The following is an 18,134-nucleotide window of genomic DNA, read 5'->3' as shown; positions in this document are numbered from 1 at the left end:
GGTGCGTAGAATGCACTGCCTGAGTCAGTGGTTGAGGTAGATAAACTAGTGAAGTTTAAGAGACTACGAGACAGGCATATGGAGGAAATTAAAGTGGGGGTTATATGGGAGGCAGGGTTTGAGGGTCGGCACAGCATTGTGGGCCGTAGGGCCTGTAATGTGCTGTACTATTCTAAGTTCTATGTTCTATGTAAGTTGATGTCACTTTGCCTCACTTTTATAGACTGTGTCATTGTACTGAATAAGTAAAGATGCAAATTGTTTTTTTTATTGTCTCCCGCATGACATTTAAGACTAATCTCGGCAATACAGAGGAGGGCACATCTGGACCACAGGATACAAGAGATGAGCACAAGCCGATTCGCAGGTGAAGTGTTGCCTCACTTGGAAGGACTGGTAGGTGCAGAGTGCTGGCCGTTCACAGAGCTGAGTGACAGGAGGGAGAGTAGTCCGTTAGGCCGGAACATGAGGAGTGGGGGCAGGTGGGGGAGCAGAGGGGTGAGGGAAGTTTAGGAGAAATGACATGGAAGGGGAAGAAAAGGGAGTAGAGCGGCGAGAGAAAAGGAAGGGGTGAAAAGTCGTTCAAATGAGAGAGGAGTGGTGAGCAAGGATTATTTCGAAGGCTTAGAACAAGGCGCTGAGAGAGAGTTAGAGGGGCAGGGAGGGGTACGGCGAGGGAGAGGGACAGCACAAGGGTAAAGATGGTTACAGTTACCCTTTCTCCTCCTCCCCTCCCTTAACTCATCAAACATTTCTGCCCTATCTCTGAGCTCACCCCCCTCTTTTCTTCACACCTTGTTCCCCTACAAAAGATAACGAGGCTCTATGCTGACCAGCCGTAGGCCTCGTCTGCATTACTCCAGCAATTCCGACACCTCTCCTGCATTTGCTGGCCCATTGACAACACCGTTCCCGTACGACATCCTGAACGTGACCGACCCTGCGGTCTGAGAGGGCGGAAAAACTCGGGACGGGGTTTGGAGACGGGATAAGTTTGCCAGCTTCTCCTCAGAGCAAACTTCCTCCACGCGCATGAAAACCGTTTGCATACAACATGCCGTGAGATGCCCACAACCTCGCTATCCCGTCACTCAGAGCCCTCTCTCCCATTCCCTTATTCGGATCCAACTTATCCTCAGCGGGCGGCAATTTCGCAATTTCCCACAACTTCACCACAACATTCCCGTTCCACCACGATTGAGTGAATCACCCGAGATGGATCAAATCCACAGCCTGGGATTCGCTGAATTAAACAAAGAACCCCTTTTGGTTGTGATGGAACGGCAAGGAGGGAAATTGTTTGACCTACGCGGAAGTTCAGACAGAAACTACCCGCGTCCGCGAGAGACGGTTAACGCAGCCTTTGATATTCCTGTCTGTGTTTCCTCCATTTGCCCCCAGTCCCCTCTCCTCCCGCTGTCGGACATACCCCGGGCCGCCGAGGGTGCGCGCACCAGAAATGCGGCCATGTACGCTTATTTCAGCTCAATCGGACCAGCGTATCTGTAATGGACACTGTATAAATAAATAGCCTCGGAGGTAGCAGCTCAGACTGAAATCTCTGTACATGGTGAGCACACCGCTCACCCGGGACCGCACTGAACTCCGTCCGGTTTCAACATCGCAGAAAGTGTTGTCTCCGATTCGTCAGAACCAGGGAGCGTTCACAGCGGGGTTCGGACCGGGAGGGAATTAAATGGCAGGACGGAGCTCTGAAATGTTCAAGTTAACGAATTAATGACTGACCAAACGGATTAGGAGAAGCGACGTCATTACCTTCAATCAAAACATTGTCCTGTTGGTTTCTACTGAGCCAGCACTGTAGAACGTTTCACACCGACAGTGATATCCGAAATGTCCCACGGGGCAGGGTTCCGTCTCTGATCTCTCTCTCTCTCTCTCTCTCTCTCTCTCTGTCACACACACACACACACACACACACACACACACACACACACACACACACACACACACACACACACACACACACACACACACACACACACACACACACACACACACACAAACTAACTACTCAAAACAACAGAGAAACCGTGAGATTTTACTGTTTGGATTGTCTCAGTTAAGAATGTGGCAGATCGGCTAATTCCATTATTTTTATATTCTTAGAAAGAAAGATATTTCTTTCTTTGTGACAAGTCGGCATTCAGATTGCTGACACTGGAGAACTTTCTTTCCTCTGTCAGCGCGTTTTAATGATATCCCCCTGGAACAGTAAGATTTGACTACAATATTCAGCCTGTTTTGCTGACAGTTGAAGGGAGGGGAGGAATGTTGAACCGTTTGGATTTGTTTTCAGCAGAAACGCCGCTCCCTGATCCGAGGAATGTCTGCGTGTCGGAATCCGTCCTGCGGACGGGCAGCAGCTTGCACACAGAAAGTCGCGCTGTGAGTCTCACAGAACAGCAGCACCGGCTCCTCGCCCGATTCTCTGCTATGAAGCTGGAAGAAAACGACTTGAAAATATATCCGCACGGAGACTGAATATTCTTAGTGAACTCAGCTGAGAATCATTCAGCCTCTGATATATGTTTCCGATCTTTATTTCAAATCGATGCATGATTTGTGTTTTGCATCGGTGATCAATAACTCATTCGCTCCATTTTAACCCCTTCCGGCGGCGATATTATTTGTGATGCTACACTTTCTTGTCAGCATTACTGAGATTTTCCACAGCTTATGCCACGATTAAAAACAGATCTGAAACCAAGGGTTCCGATTTCAAAGCAAGCGTGTGAAAAATCTGTTCGGACAACACGTTTCCCGTTTCCAAAACTTGTCATTTCAGATGAATGCATGTTATCTTTCCCTTTGAGACTGTGTTTATTGTGGGGGCTTCCAACTGATCCGCTCGACATCCTGTAGGAGCAAAGATTTTGATTCTGTTCAAGGCCACGGCACACAGTATACAGCGGGGGTGGGGGCAGTGGTGGGAAAAGGGGTTGGTGGAGGGGGGTGACGGGTTACAGAAAGAGACAGGCGGCAGGCGGCATCACGGAGCGAAAGCCATGATTTTATTGTACGGGGCAAAAGGCTGGATGGGCTGAGTGGCCGATTTCTGCGTGGCATATTGACAGTAAAGATCTGACTCCAGAATTACTGGAAACGTATTTAAAAATTACGGACCATCACACATATAAAGTACCTGTCGCTGTACCAAAAACAAACATTGCAGTAATTAAATCATCCAGATCGCTAACAGAAATGATAAACATCAATGGACCTAGCGCTGAACCCCGCGGAACCCCACTAGTCTCTGGTCTCCAGTTCGCGGGCCAAAACATTTTCTACCACTGACTGGCATCTCCCAGGATGCCGATGTCCAATCTACATTACCATCACTTCCATAATGTTAAGCCCCTGAACCTTCCTGATGTGGGAATCTGCAGAATGCCCCGGTAAATTGCTCTAAATTACTCCAATATTTATTGATAGTATTTCTAATTATTATTATTCTAATATTTATTCTCGGTAAATTAGCCATTCTGTCATTAACTCTTCTATTTCCCCCCGGAGCAGCAAGTGTGACGTTGTTCCAGTCTGATAGTTTACCAAAAACATTTCTGAATATTCGCTCACTGTTGAACTCCGACCCCAGTCTCTGGCTCACAGGGTGTTTGCAGAATTCACGTTTATATACCAAACCACTGCACCCCTTTCGCCACTAGAATTATCATGATCTGGCCCTGTTCTCCCATTCACACAGTTCTCTGTACTTCATTATCTCCAAAATGCTCTCCGGCGGAGAAACCTGACGCCTGACCAGGTTCATTTCCCAATACCAGATCAGGTACAGCCTCTCCTCTTGTAGGCTTATCTACATATTGTGTCATGAAACCTTCCTGAATACACCTAACAAACTCCACACGATCTAAACCCCTCACTCTGGGAAATTAAAATCCCCCACCACAAAAACACTGTTATAATTACCCTTTTGCGCAATCTGTCTCCCTATCTGCTCCTCGATGCCCCTGTTACAATCGGGAGGTCTATTAAAAACACCCAGTAGAGATATTGATCCCTCCCTGCTCCTAACTTCCACACACGGAGACTTCGTAGACAACCCGTCCATGATTCCCTCCTTTTCCGCAGCCGAGACACTATCTCTGATCAACAGTGCCACGCCCCCAGCTCTTTTGCCTTCCTCCCTGTCCTTTCTGAAACATCTGAAGGTTGGCACTCGAATTCCTATTCCTGCCCCTGAACCATCCAAGTCTCTGTAATGGCCACAACATCATAGCTCCAAGTGCGGATACACGCTCGGAGCTCATCCGCTTTGTTCATAAAACTCCTCACATTAAAGTAGACGCATCTCATATCATCGGTCTGAGCGCAGCCCTTCGCTATCATCTGCTTATTCCCCCTTTCACACTGTTTCCAATGTTACGTACCCCGTAACTGGGTGTCTAACCAGCAGAGAAAGAAGAATCCGTTGGAGTCTGGTGGTACTATATTCTAAAGTGTTTATTAGTAAAATAAGCAAACCAATATCAATAATGCAAATACATAGATAATACTCGTTAGCAATAATAAACCTAAAGTGTAGGAATAATAACAACAATAAGCAATAATAGACAAGCTCTATCGATGTCTAGGGGATAATGAATTGTCATATAAAAGTATAAAGTTCAGTTCAGTTCATACGTGCTGAGGTAGATATTGTTGTTGTGTTGTAATCGTCGGAAAGAGAGAGAGAGAGAGCGAGCGAGATGAGCGAGAGAGACAGCTACAGTCAGGGAAACCTTACTTTACGTTCATGATCCGTCGTTTCGTTGTTGTGGCCATTCAGTTAATGACCCCTCTGTCCTTCAGCTAGACCGTTCTTCTGTATCGGACTCGTCACTCTGGCATGAGTGGACACACACACACAAGTCCCCACCGGCCCTGCTATAACAGTGTGAGTTTCACTGACAGATCTCCTTGTTCGGTCTCCGATGCCCCACACCTTCATTGGGTTTCAACACTCAATCAGTGCTCAATAGTGTGTCTCCTGGTGTGTCTAAGGGGTGTCTCTCCAGACCTCACTTTTATCCCTACTCGCGTGGTCTCAGTTGTCAATCAATTTTGAATGGCTGTGTCCATCAAACCAGCCCACTCCGGCTGTCCACTGAGGAATGTTAATGAACAGAGTGGTACAAGATAAATAACCCTCTCAGAAGCCATAATACGGTGAATCAACAAGTCTCCATCCCCTCCCTTACCTCTCTCTTATCTGCAGCAGATGTTCCAGCATGTTCTCCTTTCATCTCTCTCTCTCATGAGCAGCATAGCAACAGTAACGGTTTGTGATTCTCCCAAGGGAGTGGGGAACATGGGCAACTCTGCACCCTTCTACCCATCAGAGCTGTTCATCCTTCATAACAACAAGCTTTCTGTATTAGAGAGCCAATCTCCCTTTCCTCCCTCACTTCAGTTCGGGCTCCCACCCCCTGAAATCTTAAGTTAAATTTTCCTCAATAGTCTCCACAAACCTCCGCGCCAGGATATTGCCCCCTCCCCCCTCAGGTTTAAGTGAAATTTCTTTTCAATTCGGTTCACCTGAGCTTTATTGTAATTTCATCATACAGGATTACTCATGAATACAGCCAGAACGAAGCTGGAAATCACAATGCAGTAGTTGCACACGACACAAAACAGTCGCTATCTGGAAAAGATAGAAAAATAGTAAGCACACATGCAGGACATCAATATGAAAAATCATTTACACAATATGTATATACACACACACACACACACACACACACACACACACACACACACACACACACACACACACACACACACACACACACACACACACACACACACACACACACACACCATCTCCGTGAGGCACATTCACTTCGAGACTACGGTGACGTCGAAAGGCTGGGTATTGGTGAGTGGGAAGACCGGGGGAGGGAGGGAGCACCCGATTTCTGACTTAGGTAGAGTGTGTTACGATGGTGCGGGGCGTACTTCACATGTCTGAGTCCGCGAGTCTGATGGTATAATATTGAGTGAGCTTCACTGGTTGGCTGACCAGTGGGGAAGGAGGGAGACTGGAGAGGGAGAGATGGACAGAGGGAGACGGGACAGTGGGGAAGGAGGGAGTGTGGATAGGGATAGAGAGAGGGAAAGGGGACAGTGGGAAAGGAGGGAGAGTGGAGAGGGAGAGATGGACAGAGGGAAAGGGGAGAGTGGGGATGAAGTGATAGTGGATAGGGAGAGATGAACAGAGGTTAAAGGGGGAGTGGGAAAGGAGGGAGAGTGGAGAGGGAGAGATGAGTTAAAGTAGGAGAGAGGGGATGAAGGACAAAGGGTGTGGCAGAAAGGGGAAGGAATAGAGGGGAGATGAAGAGAGGGATGGGGAGGGTTGAGACGGTAGGTTGAGTTGCTGGAGGGTGAGAGATGTAGATGGGGAGACGCGGGTAAAGCGAAAGGGGAAGCGGGGAGAGAAGGAGACAGTTCGAAAAAGAGGGTTGAAAGGGAGTGAATGGGGTGGAAGGGTGACGGGCGAGAAAGAAAGAGAGGGGAAGCGGGGCGGTTGAAAGAAGAGTGGAGAAAGAGACGAGCGAGGAAGGAAGGTGAAGGAGAAAAAAAATGGAGAGAAGATGGGTAGAGAGGGATGGAAAGGGAGAAGAGGGGAGGAAGTAGAGGGGTGGTAAGGATAGAGGGAGAAGTCGAGCGGAGAGGGAAGGGTGTAATTCACAACCCACTTGGGGTGGGTGGAATGCCGGTGACCTCTGTCCGTCAACCAAATCACCCCTGATCCCTCCTCCTTCCTCCCCTCTCCACGTCCTCTCCTCCATCATCACCCCAGGAATTCCCTCCAACCTCCTTCACCCCTCAGTCCCCTTCCCGTCCACCCCTCCCGTCTGCCGTTGGCCCGCTCCCCGACTTCCCAGGCAATTCCCGCCGACAGCCCCTCTAGCTCCCCCTGGCAGCGAGAGGGGCAACACCCGCGGAACCCCCTTTTGTCCCGATTCCGCCCTGCCTGTAACAGAACCCTCCTCCCTCCAATGCGCACCACTCCCTAACCCCACCCCATCCCTCTCCGCCCACTCGGCAGGTCAGGCGGAGCCCGTGGAGTGGAATAAACAGACGACGATCCGGCTGAGACTGTTCAGCAGTACTGCTTTATTTGCGGATAACTTTCCGGGAGGCCGGGGGTCTCTCTGGAACCGTCTGAGAGAGCAGGGCGCCGGAGACTCCTCGGGGGTCAGTGGGGCAGGCAGCAGTGGAGTCCGGGTCCGGGGCAGTAAGCGGTGATGATGGGTCCGTGGCATTCCACAGCACACATTCCTTTCAGTCTCCTACAAAGCCTTACATGGTCGAACAAGCGGCTTTTAAAGTCACTGGGAGAGATGGAGAGAGGTAGTCAGTGGGAGAGAGATAGAGAGAGAGAGAGAGAGATAGTGAGTGGGACTTTGAGTGGTAGGGAGGGTGAAGAAAGACGACGAAGGAAAGGGGGAAAGCGCGGGATGGATTGTGGGAGTCAGGGAAAGGGAAGGAGGGAGAGGGAGAATGAGGGGTAGGGGGGAGTGGGCAGTGAGATGGAGGAGGCAAGTAGGGGAGACAGAGGGAGCAATAAAGTGTGCCGAGAGGAGTGAGTGCGAGAGAGGGTGGGGTAGGAATGGGAGGAGACGAGAGGTGTGAGTGAGAAAGAGCGAGGGGTAGGAATGGGGAGAGGAGGGAAGTGAGTGAGTGAGAGAGAGTGGAGGTAGGACTGGGGGGACGTGGAGTGATTGAGAGAGAGTGGGGGTTAGAGAGTGGTGGTTAGGACTGGGAGGGGATGAGAGGAGTGAGTGAGGGAGAAAGAGTGGGGGTAGGACTGGAGTGGACGAGTGTAGTGAGTGATAGAGAGTGGGGGTAGGACTGGGAGGGGACGAGAGGAGTGAGTGAGTGAGAGAAAGAGATGTCGGGTTGGACTGGGAGGTGACAAGAGGAGTGAGTGAGCGAGAATGGGGTAGTACTGCCAGGGGACGAGAGGAGTGAGTAAGAGATAGAGTGGGGAGTAGGACAGGGAGGGGAGGAGAGGAGTGAGTGAGTGAGAGTAGGGGGTAGGAATGGGAGGGGACGAGAGGAGTGAGTGAGTGCGAGAGAGAGTGGGGTTAGGACGGAAGGGAGGAGAGGAGTGAGTGATACGAGAGAGAGTTGGCTATAGGACTGGGTGGGGACGAGAGGAGTGAGTGAATGAGAGAGTGAGGGGTAGGACTGGGAGGGTACCAGAGGAGTGTGTGAGAGAGAGAGTCGGGGTAGGACTTGGAGGGGACGAGTGAGTGAGTGAGCGAAAGAGTGCGGGTAGGACTGGGAGGGGACGAGAGGAGTGAGAGAAAGAGAGAGTGGGTGGGTAGGACTGGGAGGGGACGAGAGGGGTGAGTGAGAAAGAGAGTGGGGAGAAGATCGGGAGGGGACGAGAGAGGGTGAGAGAGTCATAAAGGAAAGTACAACACAACACAGGCCCTTCGGCCCACACAGTCCGTGCCGAACAATTTAACGCGCCTGCTTCCTTCGATCTGCCCCGGGACCATCCCCCTCCAGACACATGCCAACGTGTACCGATACAAATGTTCCTCAAACTTCCAAATCAGGCTGGCACGGAGTGCTGGCGCCGGCGATCTTTCCCTCAATCTGTCGGCCTTCTGAGTGAAGAAAATTCCCCTCCAGCTCGTATTTACCCAGTCTATACCTTCATTATCCTGTACACCCCCCTCAAATACCCTCCAATCTCCTACCTTCCGAGGAATAAAGGTGACATTTATACAATCTGACCTGCTTCTGTGTTGTGGTTTTGTGTCATAATCGGGATTTCATTAGGGAGCTTAAGGTAAAGGAACCCTTAGGGATCGGTGATCATAATAGGATTGAATTCACACTGCAGTCTGAGAGGGAGAAGCGTACATCGGATGTACCAGTATCGCATTTGAATGTATGGAATTCAGAGGCAGGTGATGGGTCGTCATTGGAGAGAGTGCAGAGCAGGTTCACGGGGAAGATTCAGGGAATGAACGGGTTGACACATGAGGAGCGTTTGGCAGCTTTGAGCCCGGACTCACTGGAATTTAGAAGAATATGGGGGTGGGGTGTGGTTTGCATTGAAACCGACTGAAAAGGAAGAGATAGGGTGGATCTGCAAAACTAGGGTGTTACAGCCTCGAAACTGAGGGAGGATGATTCAGAAAAAATGGAGGAATTTCCTTTAGGCAGAGGATAGTGAATCTGACGAACGCGGTGCCACAGGCAGTTGTGGAGGCCGATGCCGTGTGTCTACTCAAAGCAGAAATTGGTAGCTCCCTGATCGGTCAGGACGAGGGAAAGGGGGAAATCGCGGGATGGAGGAGGCAAGTAGGGGAGAGAGAGGAGCAATAAAGTGTGCCGAGAGGAGTGAGTGCGAGAGAGAATGGAGGGTAGGACTGGAGGGGACGAGTGGTGTGAGTGATAGAGAGTGGGGGTAGGACTGGGAGGTGATGAGAGTAGAGAGTGAGTGAGATAGGGTGTGAGTGGTAGGACTGGGAGGGGACGAGTGGAGCGAGTGAGCGAGAGAGTGGGGGTAGGTCTGGGAAGGGATGAGAAGAGTGAGTGAGAGAAAAAGTGGGGTAGGACTGGAGGGGACGAGTGGAGTGAGAGAGAGAGAGAGAGTGGGGAGAGCACTGTGAAGGGACGAGACGAGTGAATGAGAGAGAGAGAGTGGGAGTAGGACTGGGAGGGCACGAGAGGAGTTAGTGAGAGAGAGGGTGGGGGTAGGACTGGGAGGGGACGAGAGGAGTGAGTGAGAGAGAGTGGGGGATAGGGCTGGGAATGGACGAGGGGAGTGTGTGAGAGATAGTGGGGGTTAGGGCGGTGAGAGGATGAAAGGAGTCAGTGAGTGAGAGGGAGTGTGGTTTAGGACTGGGAGGGGATGAGAGGAGTGTGAGAGAGAGAGAGTGGGGGGCAGGACTGGGAGGGGACGAATGGAGAGAGAGAGAGAGGGGATAGGGCTGTGATGGGACGAGACGTGTGAATGAGTGAGAGAGTGGGGGTAGGACTGGGAGGTGCCGAGAGGAGTGAGTGAGAGAGAATGGGGTCGTACTGCCAGGGGACGAGTGGAGTGAGTGAGAGAGAGAGAGTGTGTGGGGGGTAGGACTAGGAGTGGACGAATGGAGTGAGTGAGCGAGAGAGTGGGGATAGGACTGGGAGGGGAAGAGATGATTGAATGTGAGAGAGAGTGAGGATAGGACTGGGACGGGACGAGAGGAGAGAGTTAGTGAGAGAGCGCGGGGGTTAGGACTGGGAGGGGAAGAGAGGAGAGAGAGAGTGGGTTGTAGGAATGGGAGGGGACGAGAGGAGTGAGTAAGAGATAGAGTGGGAACTAAGACAGGGAGGGGAGGAGAGGAGTGAGTGAGAGTAGTGGGTAGGACTGGGAGGGGACGAGAGGAGTGAGTGAGTGAGAGAGAGAGAGGTCGGGTTGGACTGGGAGGTGACGAGAGGAGTGAGTGAGTGAGAGAGAGAGAGGTCGGGTTGGACTGGGAGGTGACAAGAGGAGTGAGTGAGCGAGAATAGGGTAGTACTGCCAGGGAACGAGTGGAGTGAGTGAGAGAGAGAGAGGGAGTGCGGGGTTGGACTGGGAGGGCACGAGAGGAGTTAGTGAGAGAGAAAGTGGGGGTTTGGACCGGGAGGGGACGAGAGGTGTGAGTGAGAGAGAGAGAGTAGGGATTAGGACTGGGAATGGACGAGGGGAGTGAGTGAGAGAGAAAGAGTGGGGGTAGGACTGGGAGGGGACGAGAGGAGTGTGTGAGAGATAGAGTGGGGGTAGGACGGTGAGGGGATGAGAGTAGTGTGTGTGAGAGGGAGTGGGGTTTAGGACTGAGAGGGGATGAGAGGAGTGTGTGAGAGAGAGTGTGGGGGTTAGGTCTGGGAGGGGCGAATGGAGTGAGTGTGCGAGAGAGTGGATTTAGCACTGGGAAGTGATGAGAGGAGTGAGTGAGAGAGAGAGTGGGGGTTTGGACTGGGATGGGACGAGAGGAGTGAAGGAGAGAGAGAGTGGGGTGTAGGACTGTGAGGGGACGAATGGAGTGAGTGAGTGAGAGAGTGGAGGGTAGGACTGGGAGGGTACTAGAGGAGTGTGTGAGAGAGAGAGTCGAGGTAGGACTGGGAGGGGACGAGAGGAGTGAGTGAGTGAGAGAAAGAGATGTCGGGTTGGACTGGGAGGTGACAAGAGGAGTGAGTGAGCGAGAATGGGGTAGTACTGCCAGGGGACGAGAGGAGTGAGTAAGAGATAGAGTGGGGAGTAGGACAGGGAGGGGAGGAGAGGAGTGAGTGAGTGAGTGAGAGTAAGGGGGTAGGAATGGGAGGGGACGAGAGGAGTGAGTGAGTGCGAGAGAGAGTGGGGGTAGGACGGAAGGGAGGAGAGGAGTGAGTGATACGAGAGAGAGTTGGCTATAGGACTGGGTGGGGACGAGAGGAGTGAGTGAATGAGAGAGTGAGGGGTAGGACTGGGAGGGTACCAGAGGAGTGTGTGAGAGAGAGAGTCGGGGTAGGACTTGGAGGGGACGAGTGAGTGAGTGAGCGAAAGAGTGGGTGGGTAGGACTGGGAGGGGACGAGAGGAGTGAGAGAAAGAGAGAGTGGGTGGGTAGGACTGGGAGGGGACGAGAGGGGTGAGTGAGAAAGAGAGTGGGGAGAAGATCGGGAGGGGACGAGAGAGGGTGAGAGAGTCATAAAGGAAAGTACAACACAACACAGGCCCTTCGGCCCACACAGTCCGTGCCGAACAATTTAACGCGCCTGCTTCCTTCGATCTGCCCCGGGACCATCCCCCTCCAGACACATGCCAACGTGTACCGATACAAATGTTCCTCAAACTTCCAAATCAGGCTGGCACGGAGTGCTGGCGCCGGCGATCTTTCCCTCAATCTGTCGGCCTTCTGAGTGAAGAAAATTCCCCTCCAGCTCGTATTTACCCAGTCTATACCTTCATTATCCTGTACACCCCCCTCAAATACCCTCCAATCTCCTACCTTCCGAGGAATAAAGGTGACATTTATACAATCTGACCTGCTTCTGTGTTGTGGTTTTGTGTCATAATCGGGATTTCATTAGGGAGCTTAAGGTAAAGGAACCCTTAGGGATCGGTGATCATAATAGGATTGAATTCACACTGCAGTCTGAGAGGGAGAAGCGTACATCGGATGTACCAGTATCGCATTTGAATGTATGGAATTCAGAGGCAGGTGATGGGTCGTCATTGGAGAGAGTGCAGAGCAGGTTCACGGGGAAGATTCAGGGAATGAACGGGTTGACACATGAGGAGCGTTTGGCAGCTTTGAGCCCGGACTCACTGGAATTTAGAAGAATATGGGGGTGGGGTGTGGTTCGCATTGAAACCGACTGAAAAGGAAGAGATAGGGTGGATCTGCAAAACTAGGGTGTTACAGCCTCGAAACTGAGGGAGGATGATTCAGAAAAAATGGAGGAATTTCCTTTAGGCAGAGGATAGTGAATCTGACGAACGCGGTGCCACAGGCGGTTGTGGAGGCCAATACCGTGTGAATACTCAAAGCAGAAATTGGTAGCTCCCTGATCGGTCAGGACGAGGGAAAGGGGGAAATCGCGGGATGGAGGAGGCAAGTAGGGGAGAGAGAGGAGCAATAAAGTGTGCCGAGAGGAGTGAGTGCGAGAGAGAATGGAGGGTAGGACTGGAGGGGACGAGTGGTGTGAGTGATAGAGAGTGGGGGTAGGACTGGGAGGTGATGAGAGTAGAGAGTGAGTGAGATAGGGTGTGAGTGGTAGGACTGGGAGGGGACGAGTGGAGCGAGTGAGCGAGAGAGTGGGGGTAGGTCTGGGAAGGGATGAGAAGAGTGAGTGAGAGAAAAAGTGGGGTAGGACTGGAGGGGACGAGTGGAGTGAGAGAGAGAGAGAGAGTGGGGAGAGCACTGTGAAGGGACGAGACGAGTGAATGAGAGAGAGAGAGTGGGAGTAGGACTGGGAGGGCACGAGAGGAGTTAGTGAGAGAGAGAGTGGGGGTAGGACTGGGAGGGGACGAGAGGAGTGAGTGAGAGAGAGTGGGGGATAGGGCTGGGAATGGACGAGGGGAGTGTGTGAGAGATAGTGGGGGTTAGGGCGGTGAGAGGATGAAAGGAGTCAGTGAGTGAGAGGGAGTGTGGTTTAGGACTGGGAGGGGATGAGAGGAGTGTGAGAGAGAGAGAGTGGGGGGCAGGACTGGGAGGGGACGAATGGAGAGAGAGAGAGTGGGGATAGGGCTGTGATGGGACGAGACGTGTGAATGAGTGAGAGAGTGGGGGTAGGACTGGGAGGTGCCGAGAGGAGTGAGTGAGAGAGAATGGGGTCGTACTGCCAGGGGACGAGTGGAGTGAGTGAGAGAGAGAGTGTGTGGGGGGTAGGACTAGGAGTGGACGAATGGAGTGAGTGAGCGAGAGAGTGGGGATAGGACTGGGAGGGGAAGAGATGATTGAATGTGAGAGAGAGTGAGGATAGGACTGGGACGGGACGAGAGGAGAGAGTTAGTGAGAGAGCGCGGGGGTTAGGACTGGGAGGGGAAGAGAGGAGAGAGAGAGTGGGTTGTAGGAATGGGAGGGGACGAGAGGAGTGAGTAAGAGATAGAGTGGGAACTAAGACAGGGAGGGGAGGAGAGGAGTGAGTGAGAGTAGTGGGTAGGACTGGGAGGGGACGAGAGGAGTGAGTGAGTGAGAGAGAGAGAGAGAGGTCGGGTTGGACTGGGAGGTGACGAGAGGAGTGAGTGAGTGAGAGAGAGAGAGGTCGGGTTGGACTGGGAGGTGACAAGAGGAGTGAGTGAGCGAGAATAGGGTAGTACTGCCAGGGAACGAGTGGAGTGAGTGAGAGAGAGAGAGAGGGAGTGCGGGGTTGGACTGGGAGGGCACGAGAGGAGTTAGTGAGAGAGAAAGTGGGGGTTTGGACCGGGAGGGGACGAGAGGTGTGAGTGAGAGAGAGAGAGTAGGGATTAGGACTGGGAATGGACGAGGGGAGTGAGTGAGAGAGAAAGAGTGGGGGTAGGACTGGGAGGGGACGAGAGGAGTGTGTGAGAGATAGAGTGGGGGTAGGACGGTGAGGGGATGAGAGTAGTGTGTGTGAGAGGGAGTGGGGTTTAGGACTGAGAGGGGATGAGAGGAGTGTGTGAGAGAGAGTGTGGGGGTTAGGTCTGGGAGGGGCGAATGGAGTGAGTGTGCGAGAGAGTGGATTTAGCACTGGGAAGTGATGAGAGGAGTGAGTGAGAGAGAGAGTGGGGGTTTGGACTGGGATGGGACGAGAGGAGTGAAGGAGAGAGAGAGTGGGGTGTAGGACTGTGAGGGGACGAATGGAGTGAGTGAGTGAGAGAGTGGAGGGTAGGACTGGGAGGGTACTAGAGGAGTGTGTGAGAGAGAGAGTCGAGGTAGGACTGGGAGGGGACGAGAGGAGTGAGTGAGTGAGAGAAAGAGATGTCGGGTTGGACTGGGAGGTGACAAGAGGAGTGAGTGAGCGAGAATGGGGTCGTTCTGCCAGGGGACGAGTGGAGTGAGTGAGAGAGAGAGAGGGAGTGCGGGGTTGGACTGGGAGGGCACGAGAGGAGTTAGTGAGAGAGAAAGTGGGGGTTAGGACTGGGTGGGGACGAGAGAAGTGAGTGAGAGAGAGAGAGAGAGGTCGGGTTGGACTGGGAGGTGACAAGAGGAGTGAGTGAGCGAGAATGGGGTAGTACTGCCAGGGGACGAGTGGAGTGAGTGAGAGAGACAGAGGGAGTGCGGGGTTTGACTGGGAGGGCACGAGAGGAGTTAGTGAGAGAGAGAGAGAGTAGGGATTAGGACTGAGAATGGACGAGGGGAGTGAGTGAGAGAGAAAGAGTGGGGTAGGACTGGGAGGGGACGAGAGGAGTGTGTGAGAGATAGAGTGGGGGTAGGACGGTGAGGGGATGAGAGGGAGTGGGGTTTAGGACTGGGAGGGGATGAGAGGAGTGAGTGAGAGAGAGAGAGAGAGAGAGAGAGAGAGAGAGAGAGAGAGAGAGAGAGAGAGAGAGAGAGAGAGAGAGAGAGAGAGAGAGAGAGAGAGAGAGAGAGAGGGAGAGTGGGGGCAGGACTGGGAGGGGACCAGAGGAGTGAGTGAGAGAGAGTGTGGGGGTTAGGACTGGGAGGGTCGAATGGAGTGAGTGAGTGAGAGAGTGCATTTAGGACTGGGATGAGAGGAGTGAGTGAGAGAGAAAGAGTGGGGTTAGGACTGGAGGGGACGAGTGAGAGAGAGAGAGAGTGGGGGTAGGACTGGGAGGGGACGAGAGGAGTGAGTGAGAAACAAAGTGAGGGATATGACATGAGGTGACGAGAGGAGTGAGTGATTGAGGGAGAGAGTGGGGTTAGGACTGGGAGGGGACGAGAGGTGTGAGTGAGAGAAAGAGTGGGGGTTTGGACTGGGATGGGACGAGAGGAGTGAAGGAGAGAGAGAGTGGGGGTTAGGACTGGGAAGGGACGAGTGGAGTGAGTGAGAAAGAGAGTGGGGGGTAGGACTGGGAGGGGACGAGACGAGTGTGAGAGAGAGAGTGGGGGTGTAGGACTGGGAGGGGACAAGTGGGCTAAGTGAGAGAGAGAGTCGGGGTACGACTGGGAGTAGACGAGAGGAGTGTGCGAGAGAGTAGGGGTTAGGACTGGGAGGGGACAGGATGAGTGAGTGAGAGAGAGTGTGGGGTTATGACTGGGAGGGGACGAGAGGTGTGAGTGAGTGAGAGTGTGGTGTTTAGGACTGGGAGGAGACGAGAGGAGCGTGTGAGAGTAAGGTGTAGGAATGGGAGGGGAAAGGAGGATTGAGTGAGAGAGAGTGTGGGGTTGGGACTGGGAGGGGACGAGAGGAGTGAGTGTGAGAGAGAGTGGAGGATAGGACTGGGAGCTGACGAGAGGAGTGAGTACGAAAGAGACTGTGGTTAGGACTGGGATGGGACGAGAGTAGTGTGTGAGGGAGAGAGTAGGGGTAGGACTAGGAGGGTAGGAGAGGAGTGAGTGAGTGAGAGACAGAGTGGGGGTTAGGACAGGGAGGGGACGAGAGGAGTGAGTGAGGGAGTGAGAGTGGGGGGTTTGACTGGGTGGACGAGAGGAGTGAGTGAGAGAGAGTGTGGGGGGTAGGACTGGGAGGGGACGAGAGGAGTGAGTGACTGAGAGAGTGAATGCATAGGACTGGAAGGGAACGAGAGGAGTGAGTTAGAGAGAGAGTGTGGGTTAGGACTGGGAGGGTACGAGAGGATCGTGTGATCGTAGGGTGTAGGACTGGGAGGGGACGGGAAGAGAGAGTGAGTGAGAGAGTGGGGTGTAGAACTCGTAGGGTAGGTGAGGAGTGTGAGAGAGAGAGTATGGGTTAGGACTGGGAGGGGACAGGAGGAGTGAGTGAGAGAGAGAGAGTGGGGGTAGGACTGGGAGGGGACGAGAGGAGTGAGTGAGAGAGAGAGTGGGGTTTAGGACTGGGAGGTGTTGAGAGTAGTGAGACAGTGAGCGTGGGGGGAAGATTGGCAGGGGGCGAGAGTGGGTGAGAGAGTCATAAATGAAAGTACAACACAACAAAGGCCGTTCGGCCCACACAGTCCCTGCCGAACCATTTCACGCGCCAGCTTCATAATTCAGATGCAGGAGATGGATCGTCATTAGAGACAGTGCGGAGCAGGTTCACGGGGAAGATTCAGGGAATGAACGGGTTGACACATGAGGAGCGTTTAGCAGCTTTGAGCCCGGACTCACTGGGATTTAGAAGAATATGGGGGTGGGGTGTGGTTCGCATTCAAACCGACTGAAAAGGACGAGATAGGGTGGATCTCCAAAACTAGGGGGGCACAGCCTCGAAACTGAGGGAGGACCCTTCAGAAAAAAAGAGGAATTTCCTTTAGGCAGAGGATAGTGAATCTGACGAACGCGGTGCCACAGGCGGGTGTGGAGGCCAATGCCGTGTGGCTATTCAAAGCAGAAATTGGTAGTTCCCTGATCGGTCAGGACATCAAAGGATAAGGCGACAAGGCAGGTATACGTGGTTGAGTGGAACCGGCGATCAGCTATGGCAGAGTGGTGCAGCAGAGGCGACGGGCTGAGCGGCGGCCTATCTCTACTGGTGTGTCTTATGGCCTCTCAATCTCCACCTTTTCAGCGGCCGTCTACTGCGGCGTACTTAATAAGTCCTATCCTCCCAGTATCTTTCTCTGACCCGCCACAGCTCCCGGGCCCCCAGACCCTCTCCACCTCCCCCTCCCCTCGCTGCCCGGAGCAAGGGTCCCGACACGCGAGAACCCAAAATTGAGGTAAGAACTTACGATTTAGCGTAAGCGAGCACCAACAGGATGGAGAGAAGGGCGAAAGTTTTCACGGAAGGAGTCATGTTGGACGTTGCCCGAGGATGCAGATCGTTCAGGAGCGCCTGTTCACGCAGGAATAAGCTCCCCCCGAGACGGCCGGCGTATTTATGTGGTGAGATGCCACTGGACACGTCATCAAAGACACGGTCAGAGACTCGGGGCGCTGGGAAGGAGGTGCTCCGGAGGGCGGTGCCCGTCCTTGTTCACTCCACAAGGTGGAGACGGGTCGGCACATTCTGTTGCCGTTCCACAGACGTTCAGGAGACAGGTTGACAACGCACGGCTGATTCATATGTCGTGTCTGTGAGTGAGCGGCGGGGCGGAGAGAGGAGAGAGATTAGAGTCGATGCGTCTCTCAGTGGGAGCGGACGAGAGGCTCCCGTTGACTCCGGGCATTGACCAGAACGTCGCATGATTTAGAAACATAAAAACCCTACAGCGCAATACAGGCACTTTAACGCCCAAAGGTGTGCCCAACACGTCTTTATCTTAGAAATTGCCGAGGGTTACCTATATCGCTTTATTTTTCTAAGCTCCATGTACCTGTCCAGGAGTCTCTTAAAAGACCCTATCGTATCCCCCCAAAACCACCGTCGCCGGCAGCCCATTCCACACACTCACCACTCTCTGAGTAAGAAAACTTACCCCTGACATCTCCTCTGTTCCTGCTCCCCAGCACCTTAAACCTGTGTCCTCTTGTGGCAACCATTTCAGCCCTGGGGAAAAAAGCCTCTGACTATCCACACGATCAATGCCTCTCATAACATCATACAGCTCTATCAGGTCACCTCTCATTCTCCGAGATAAGGCCGAGTTCACTCAACCTAT

General features: G+C 52.9%; 1 long non-coding RNA gene across 1 annotated transcript; it reads left to right on the top strand.

The window, feature by feature from the left end:
* Positions 1-288: 288 nt before the first annotated feature.
* LOC140720425 (uncharacterized) lies at positions 289-2,729 on the top strand. The gene is made up of 2 exons (XR_012097184.1): positions 289-396; positions 2,321-2,729. It is a non-coding gene; the product is annotated as an uncharacterized lncRNA (long non-coding RNA).
* Positions 2,730-18,134: the final 15,405 nt, after the last annotated feature.

Source organism: Hemitrygon akajei, unplaced genomic scaffold (assembly GCF_048418815.1).
Source record: "Hemitrygon akajei unplaced genomic scaffold, sHemAka1.3 Scf000042, whole genome shotgun sequence".
NCBI classification, from domain to species: Eukaryota; Metazoa; Chordata; class Chondrichthyes; order Myliobatiformes; family Dasyatidae; genus Hemitrygon; species Hemitrygon akajei.
This window is presented reverse-complemented; position numbering and strand designations above follow the sequence as displayed.